This window comes from Scylla paramamosain, chromosome 7 (assembly GCF_035594125.1).
Source record: "Scylla paramamosain isolate STU-SP2022 chromosome 7, ASM3559412v1, whole genome shotgun sequence".
Classification (NCBI taxonomy): Eukaryota; Metazoa; Arthropoda; class Malacostraca; order Decapoda; family Portunidae; genus Scylla; species Scylla paramamosain.
Window position 1 is genome coordinate 22,048,096 of NC_087157.1, and position 9,625 is coordinate 22,057,720.

Sequence of the window (9,625 nt, forward strand, 5' to 3'; positions counted from 1 at the left end):
CGGAATAAACATTCATCTATGAAGTTAACACTTTTATTTTCAAAATACAATAGGGTCTGGCCACTTTCCCTTGCATGAGCCAGTAATGGATCTATTCATAGTTCCTTTCAACTTTACACATCCTTCCAGACACAGTGAAGGGACATAACTTTCCAATTATATATATATATATATATATATATATATATATATATATATATATATATATATATATATATATATATATATATATATATATATATATATATATATATATATATATATATATATATATATATATATATATATATATATATATATATATATATATATTTTTTTTTTTTTTTTTTTTGGGGGGGGACAAAGAATTTATTCAGTCCCTTGTGGGCAAATAAGTAGTGAAGACTTCCTGCTGTCATTCCATTCTGTTGACCATATATAAATATACATGCTCTATTAGACTAAGGTCGGAACGTAGGACATTTTAGAGGCATCATGTCATTTCGATATGAAAATCATTCCTTCGCCGTATGGATAGGGTTGGGACCTGGACGAATATAATGACCCCAGGGTGAGCGGGGCACTTTTTAATTTGGGGTGAAGGGAGCAGGAAGTTCTCAAGAAGGTCCAAATAGAAACAGTGGATCTTTTTTCCCATTTCAATCACGTTACCCACGTCATCCATGAAAATCCATAAAAAAAAACATTGCCAGTGACATGGCCGCTCCTTTTCTTCTGGTAGATGATGTGAGGCTTTTACCTGCAACAACAAGAATCTAATTGTGATATAAGTTTTAAATCTGATTAATCATCTACCCAAATAGAAAAGTTGTTTTTCCCAGAAAGACTTGTAAAGCAAAGTTATTACCTAAGAAGGGAAATACTGAATGTTTCTTTTTCCTTCAAGAGTAGGGTTTAATAAGAAAATATTACCTGATTTTATCGATCATCAGAAAAAGTCACCCGTGACCAAAAATCCAGTCCTTTGTTTGCATGCTGCTCAGAAAAGATTAGTGCAGAAGTCCAAAGTGTTGTGTGGATGCCTCCTGATGCATAGTCCAAGGTTGTTTCTCAGGCAAACAGGATACGGCATCTTACCCACACTCGGTGCCTCTGTAATTCGCTGGTCCTCTTTGAACGTCGTTGCATGCATATGTGGTCTCTTTCCTGTAATATCATAACAATATATTAACATGGGTATAGGTAACCATCTAATGATATGATAGGACTATGTACTAGGTAATCTGGTTCTTCTAGTGCTGTGTAGAGGTGGCAACCAAAAAAATACAGCTGTAAAATTAGCTGCAGTATATCAATTCAAAACTGTACAAAGATGATGTGATGAGCTGGTAGCGAGCCACATGTACGCTACCGAAGGAAGGCGGACAAAGATTCCTGATGCTGGGGTGGTTGCTGGGCTGACTCAGGTTACAGCTGGGGGTGGCGTCCAGGAGACAAAGGGGTGAGGGTTGACCCCACTGCCACGTGGTGATAGGCGGGTGGCCAGAGGCTTGGCATCAGGTCCCAGGGAAACGGAAAATGGAATGCAGGGGCGAGCGAAGCGTCCCACCACATCGGTCGGCCACCCTTCTCGTGGCGTACTCGCAACGAACAAAGCATGTGGGGTGATGCAAGCACGCTGAAACATAATTCATATCATAAGGACACGCTTATCGGTGTAAGACACGTGATGTATGCGCTATAGCCATTCGCAAGGCTCATAGAACAATGACATCAGAACAGTGGGCATGCATTGGTGAATCACAAAACTCACATAGCATTGACATCAGAAGAGAGAGCACAGTGGCCAATCACAAAACTCACGTAACTGTGACGTCAGCACAGCGAATCACAAGCCAAGAAAAACACTAGCACAACACTAGAGGCCTAAAACAAGAGAATAAGGCGTTTCTATGCAAAATAAATTGCAAAATAACACTAATACACTACAAAAATCATAACGTTGCACAAATAACACACATGATGGAGATAATCTTCGTCGTGTGTGGTGGGTGCAGAGACGGCCACGAGAAAACATCACAGCTTGCAGCAGAAGACTGATGGCTGAGAAGTCCAATTTTGAAGCGACAGAACAGCAGCAAGTCGATGAGCAGGTTGAAGTGGAGACTGACGGCTAACAGATCCAAAATCTTGGAACGATGGGATCAGCAGCAAAGCAGTCGAGTTGCGTCGATGACGGCTTGAAAAGTCCAGACTTGAAACAAGGACGGCGTCGGTGATGGCTTGAAGTCGTATGGGAACAGGCTGATGGGGCAGGCTTGGCAGAAGCTTGAAAGAGTCCCGGAAAGTAGCTGAAGAAAGCGCTGTAGACGTGTAGTAGTGTAGGAGTTTGCGTCAGTGACGGCTTAGCAGAAATGCATCGGTGATGGCTTAGCAGGTAACCCGGAGGCGATGAAGGTAGCTGGAGTAGCTGGCGATGAATAGGGCACGTGGGCAGGAGTTGAGTAGCCAAGAAAACTCCATCTCACCGCTGCTACTATTTTTATGCACTAGGTAATCAGGTTCTTCTAGTACTGTGTAGAGGTGGTGGCCAAAGAAATACAGTTGTAAAATCAACTGCAGTATATTAAATCAAAACTGTACAAAGATGATATGATGAGCTGCCACTGAGCCACATGTCCGCCACCGAGGCAAGGCGGGCAAGGAATCCCGATGCTGGGGTGGTTGCTGGGCTGGCTCAGGTCACAGCTGGGGCTGGCGTCCAAGAGACAAAGGGGCGAGAGTTGACTTCACTCCCACGTGGTGATAGGAGGACGGTCAGAAGCTTTGCGTCAGGTCCCAGGGGACCAGAGAATGGAATGCAGGGGCAGGCGAAGCATCCCACCACAACTGTCTTCTCGCTCACTGTGTAATATATCAACTATGTTAAAACAGAAAGCTTTGTTTATACAGAAGAAAACGAAAGTTCTTGTAATCCGGTGTGATTGAAGTGATTACCCATAACAGTGTTTATTATAACAAGTAACAGTGATTTGTGGTGTGCACAGGTACTGGAGATGGGCATGGAGTATCCAGTCAGACAGACATCAGTGCTGGTAGCAGTTGAAGGTAACTGTGGGCCCAGCAGGAGTGGGCGGTAGACTACCACTCACTCAGCCAGGGGCCACATATTCACTTAGTCCGTAGGTTATACCTACAGCACGACAGAGTAAAGCTAACAACATGTTCCGGATATAAAGGACTCCACCGCTGCCACCATGTGTTTCGGGTGCAAAAGAAACACTAATGAAGATTGTAGTATACTAACAAAACTGGATTATTCAGGGTAGCGGATAGCAGCCTTACATCCGATCCACAAGGCAGGGTGATGCTGATTGACTGCATCACTGTAGGAGGCTGGCATGATGTGGTGGGTTACTGAAGCATCTTATATTGCTCGGCCACACCTCAGCATGTCCTCATGCCGAACAAGGTGTGAACACAGGGTACATTGGGTGATACGTATGTCACAAGCAAAATAAAAATAAAATAAATGTATGTAAGTGTTTGTGTGTGTACAGTCTGAACAAGGCACTAGGAACATGAAATATGTATATAAATGTGTAATTCGTGGCCAATCACAAGGCCAATCACAAGCCACGACCTCAGAACAGAGCGAATTACAAACCAGGAAAACACTATGACATCAATCAGTGTGTCAGACAAAGGAGAAAGGCATTTATTGTCTAGCAAAGTACAGTAAAAATTGGAAAAAAATAACACTAGACTGACAGAAAGTCAATAAGATATAAAAGGCATGTGCCACACCAAATCGTAGCCCAAAAGCCGGAGATGGCAAGGGAGGATGGGTGACAAAGTACCAAAGGCCGACAGGAACAGCCAGGCGCAGAGTATAACTGATGGGAGCAAACACGCAGGCAAGAAAGGATGCCTGATCAGAATCCAGAAGCAAGAGCGGGCAGTTAGGGGAATGGTGGCGGTATGCACTTTCCAGGAGACAGTACAACACATTCTGGCAAGGGTAAGCAGGCAAGAGAACAATCCTGACCAGATCCACAAGCAGCAACAGAAGGCCCAACAGCAGAGCCAGCAGCAGAAAGCAAGGTTGGGAGCTGATGCAGACAGCGGATGTGTTATATGACGAGTGTGTTCCCCTGCAGCAGAAGTAAACCGCGACCAGGAATCCCAGCATGGTCAGCAAAAAGCACCACCAGTGCAATCTACATTCAGGAAGGACTGACCACAGTAACATAGAAAACAATTGTGGTGGGTGGCCTGGTGGGGAAGAGGAGATTGCGTGAGCTGGAGAACAAATTTTGGCATCTTGTGGAGTCACGTCTCAGGCAGCAAGCAACTACTACTCAAAATCTTTCGGGATGGACCACAGAAGCCATGCAGGAAAGAGCAAGTGCGAAAACTGGGCCTGCAAAGTCCAAAAGGCGTTCAGCAGGCAGACCAGAACAGCAACAAACAGTCAGCTGTAACAGAAGCCAGGAGGCGATGAAAAACGCAGGTGAAGACTGTAATATAATATTAAAACTGGACTGTTACAGGATAGCGGAAAGCAGGCACACATCCAAACCCCAAGACAGAGCGACACTGGCTGACTGGTCACTGTGGGACGCTAGAACGCTGTGACGGGATGGGCTGTCGAACCACCTTACAGAGAGATACAGAGGCTAACACAAACCCTTGGTCTCTACCATACACTGATGTTCCGTTAGTTTTCGTAGCATATCTTTTTCTCTTAATTTAAATTAGTTTTAAAACAAATATTGGAGTACGAAGAAGTGGGAACAGCTTAACAGGCGGAGTATTGCTCTGGGGTCGTAAGGAAGTATTTGTAGAGTGGGGGAATGGGAGGAGACTAGTTTTGGGAGTCCGACTTTATTGTGTATGATACCAGTTAATCTAAACTGGCCTTGTTGATCGTTTCATCCATGCGGTCCATGTCAAACTCGAAGCGCTTGAGACAATAATTATGACACCCAATGAGACGCTGGTGGGCCGCATGAAGAACGATTGTATGTCTTCTATTCTTTCTTTATCGATAACCTCCATACTCTCTACTTCATACACGGAATGTTAATGGGACTCAGGAAGTACTGTCTGGCATATGTAGGGCCATCATATTGCCTACAGAGAATACCGACACAGGTTTGAGAACTTGATTGTAATATCCAGCCATGGAGTTTCTTTGGCAAGATGTTGTTTGTTGAATACTTTTTTTAAACCTCAGCATCTGGCAACAGTAACTCTTGACTTACGGGCAATGGTGTACGACAGCGCAAGGAAAACATTAATTGTGCGAGAGACGCCGGTCTGTTTGTTGAGAGATGAGAGGAAAGATCAAGAGATTGACAACAGAAGAGCAATATGGCTTTGTGGAGGGAAAAGGAACAAGAAATATTATATTTCTATTAAGTATGTTAAATGAGGAGTTTAGAGATGCAGAAACATATGTATCTATGCTTCATGGATAAGGAGAAAGTTTTTGACAACATCAAGCATGAAGACTTAATCAACATACCAAGGGAAATAGGGGTGTAACCCGAGTTTCTGCGGATATTGCTAGAGGTGAAAATACAGATTATTCTAAGTGGAAAATGTTCTATGCACATATGCATTTTGAGGCTTTGTTCAGCAGTGACATGTTGTGACACATTCGCAACGGCCAGGCCGGTCGAATAACCATGCCGGAGAAACACCATACCCACTTACTCCACATTACTCCAAGTGTATGGCATTGCCGGCAGTCTTTTTCTCTCAAACTTATGCAACACAATCTAAACTAAATGTATTCACTGTCACTATCTCTGAGTATGACTGCAAGTGGCAATCGGTTGATTTGTTCCTAGCCTCACTCCTCCCCACTCCTAAGTCTCTGTCGTAGAAGGGAAGTTTGGAAAACAAAGCGTTGTGTTAGATTCTATCAAATGGCAATCGGCTAGAAGGTTGTGAAGTAATAGATGTTTAAGAATCTTCCTGTTGAGGATAGATTCAAAAACTTTAGAGAAGCAGGAAATTAAAGCAATAGGACGGTAGTATGAGATACTGGAACGGTCACCCTTTTTAGGAACAGGCTGAATGTAGGTAGACATCCAGCAAAAATGAAAGGTAGATGTTGGATGACAGTTTTTTTTTTTTTTTATGTAGGAGGGACACTAGCCAAGGGCAACAAAAATCCAATAAAAAAAATGCCAACTGAAATGCGTCCCATAAAAGGATCAAAGCAGTAGTCAAAAACTGATGGATAAGTGTCTTGAAACCTCCCTCTTGAAGGAATTCAAGTCATAGGAAGGTGGAAATACAGAAGCAGGCAGGGAGTTCCAGAGTTTACCAGAGAAAGTGATGAATGACTGAGAATACTGGTTAACTCTTGCGTTAGAGAGGAGGACAGAATAGGGATGAGAGAAAGAAGAAAGTCTTGTGCAGCGAGGCCGCGGGAGGAAGGGAGGCATGCAATTAGCAAGGTCAGAAGAGCAGTTAGCATGAAAATAGCGGTAGAAGACAGCTAGAGATGCAACATTGCGGCGGTGAGAGAGAGGCTGAAGACAGTCAGTTAGAGGAGAGGAGTTGATGTGACGAAAAGCTTTTGATTCCACCCTGTCTAGAAGAGCAGTATGAGTGGAACCCCCCCAGGCATGTGAAGCATACTCCATACATGGACGGATAAGGCTCTTGTACAGAGTTAGCAGCTGGGGGGGGGTGAGAAAAACTGGTGGAGACGTCTCAAGAACGGCTAACTTCATAGAAGCTGTTTTTGCTAGAGATGAGATGTGAAGTTTCCAGTTCAGATTATAAGTAAAGGAAAGACCGAGGATGTTCAGTGTAGAAGAGGGGGACAGTTGAGTTTCATTGAAGAAGAGGGGATATTTGTCTGGAAGGTTGTGTCGAGCTGATAGATGGAGGAATTGAGTTTTTGATGCATTGAACAATACCAAGTTTGTTCTGCCCCAGTCAGAAATTTTAGAAAGATCAGAAGTCAAGCGTTCTGTGGCTTCCTTGCGTGAAATGTTTACTTCCTGAAGGGTTGGACGTCTATGAAAAGACGTGAAAAAGTGCAGGGTGGTATCATCAGCGTAGGAGTGGATAGGACAAGAAGTTTGGTTTAGAAGATCATTAATTAATAATAAGAAGAGAGTGGGTGACAGGACAGAACCCTGAGGAACACCACTGTTAATAGATTTAGGAGAAGAACAGTGACCGTCTACCACAGCAGCAATAGAACGGTCAAAAAGGAAACTTGAGATGAAGTTACAGAGAGGATAGAAGCCGTAGGAGGGTAGTTTGGAAATCAAAGCTTTGTGCCAGACTCAATCAAAAGCTTTTGGTATGTCCAAGGCAACAACAAAAGTTTCACCAAAATCTCTAAAAGAGGATGACCAAGACTCAGTAAGGAAAGCCAGAAGATCACCAGTAGGGCGGCCTTGACGGAACCCATACTGGCGATCAGATAGAAGGTTGTGAAGTGATAGATGTTTAAGAAACTTCCTGTTGAGGATAGATTCAAAAACTTTAGATAGGCAGGAAATTAAAGCAATAGGACGGTAGTTTGAGGGATTAGAACGGTCACCCTTTTTAGGAACAGGCTGAATGTAGGCAAACTTCCAGCAAGAAGGAAAGGTAGATGTTGACAGACAGCTGAAAGAGTTTGACTAGGTAAGGTGGAAGCACGGAGGCACAGTTTCAGAGAACAATAGGAGGGATCCCATCAGGTCCATAAGCCTTCCGAGGGTTTAGGCCAGCGAGGGCATGGAAAACATTATTGTGAAGAATTTTAATAGGTAGCATGAAGTAGGCAGAGGGTGGAGGAGAGGGAGGAACAAGCCCAGAATCGTCCAAGGTAGAGTTTTTATCAAAGGTTTGAGCGAAGAGTTCAGGTTTAGAAATAGATGTGATAGCAGTGGTGCCATCTGGTTGAAATAAAGGAGGGAAAGAAGAAGAAGCAAAGTTATTGGAGATATTTTTGGCTAGAATCCAGAAGTCACGAGGGGAGTTAGATCTTGAAAGGTTTTGACACCTTCTGTTAATGAAGGAGTTTTTGGCTAGTTGGAGAACAGACTTGGCATGGTTCCGGGCAGAAATATGAAGTGCATGAGAATCTGGTGATGGAAGGCTTAAGTTGGAAGAGTTTGATCAGGCAAGGTGCAAGCACGGAGACAAAGCAAAAAATATTCTTACCTACATCTACATATTAGTAAGATCAAGAAGTAGAACAGTATAGTTGGTAGTATGTATGGCTGGTCTTGCTGGTGTTGCATGAAGCCATAATTAGCTATAAAGAATTTCATTTGTATACGCCAATGTATAACAATGTGACAAATAAATTATCTTACTTTATCTTATCTTATCTTAAACAAATTTGAAATGTAATACTAGCAGAGGACTTTGAAAATATCTTGGATAGAGTGGAAAACAAATGAAGAAGTGCTAAGGAAAATGAATATTGGAAGAAAACTACTACTAAACATGAGAAGACAGATGAGATTTAATGGACATGTAATGACAAGCGAAAAGATAGAAGATATAAGTTTAAAGGGAAGATCCGAGATAGAAGAGCAAGAGTCAGACAAAGAGAAAAGTAAATGAGTGGAATAGCGAGAGCAGTGGAAAATAGAAGACATCTGCTACAGTTCACCAGAGAGAGAGAGAGAGAGAGAGAGAGAGAGAGAGAGAGAGAGAGAGAGAGAGAGAGAGAGAGAGAGAGGTGTTACATTCCATGGTCACCAACTTTTGTAGGGGGAACGGCACCTCGGTAAGTGTAGGATTGCGAGAATGGGATTTTGATTGCCTAGGAGACAGTTTTGCAAAATCGATCTCCAGATTCCATTTGCTGGCGTATCTGGGAAATTCTACAGAGCGATCCACTATCCTTCACAACTGTTACTGGGACCCATGTCGGTCGAACTAAAACCGACACTGGTCAATTAGAAATTTCTGGCGCGGCGTTTGGTTGTTTCTGTGCCATGGTGGGCGGCATGCAGATCTCATAATCTTGTAACGAAGTGCTTGGAGAGTCACCAATCTTGCTCCTTTGAAGACGATTTTGTCCTGTGTAATCGATTAATTTTTGATCGGCCCAAAATCAGTTACTGTAGTTCTTCGTCACTGTATGTCGTATTTTGTAAATCTCAAAGCATAGATAGTGTGACTGGTAGATCGAGGGATAGCTTCAAAATTTGTGCTGCTCCAAATTGAGGGTGAAAACTGAACAACTCCGTGTAAAACCGCCTTAAACCACAAGGAGATTTTCCGTCTTGTATGAGTGTTGCTCCGAGACCGCAGCTTGAAACATCACACTGCAGCGTTATCAGGAATCTCTGGTTCTAGTGCTGCAGGATTGGTACTGCTATGACAAGCTCCTTATTTTTCTCAAAAGCAACATTCCTCAAGATGCAGTCTCCTATGGCTGGTTTATAGATATTCAATGGCTATACATTGACTTCAGACCAAGTTAAATAAAATCTGTGTACTCTTTCTTCCTACCCAATACTTACAAGTGGGGACGTCCTTAAGATGAGTTCTGTTGATGACGTTTATGCACATTGTAAGTGAAGCATTGTCCCAAGGCCGCCAACTCAAATACACACTCCTAGAATTATTGTACACTGTTGAAACACTGTTTGCTTCTGGTTGGACAGTTTACAAAAGCATGTGGTCTTCCTCCACAGTTCGGACATAG

The 9,625-nt window shown here is 43.0% G+C and overlaps 1 long non-coding RNA gene across 1 annotated transcript; it reads right to left on the minus strand.

The window, feature by feature from the left end:
- Positions 1-339: 339 nt before the first annotated feature.
- Positions 340-3,198, minus strand: LOC135101836 (uncharacterized). Its single transcript, XR_010269392.1, has 3 exons — positions 1,352-3,198; positions 913-1,146; positions 340-739 (listed from the first exon to the last, which is right to left on the minus strand). It is a non-coding gene; the product is annotated as an uncharacterized LOC135101836 (long non-coding RNA).
- Positions 3,199-9,625: the final 6,427 nt, after the last annotated feature.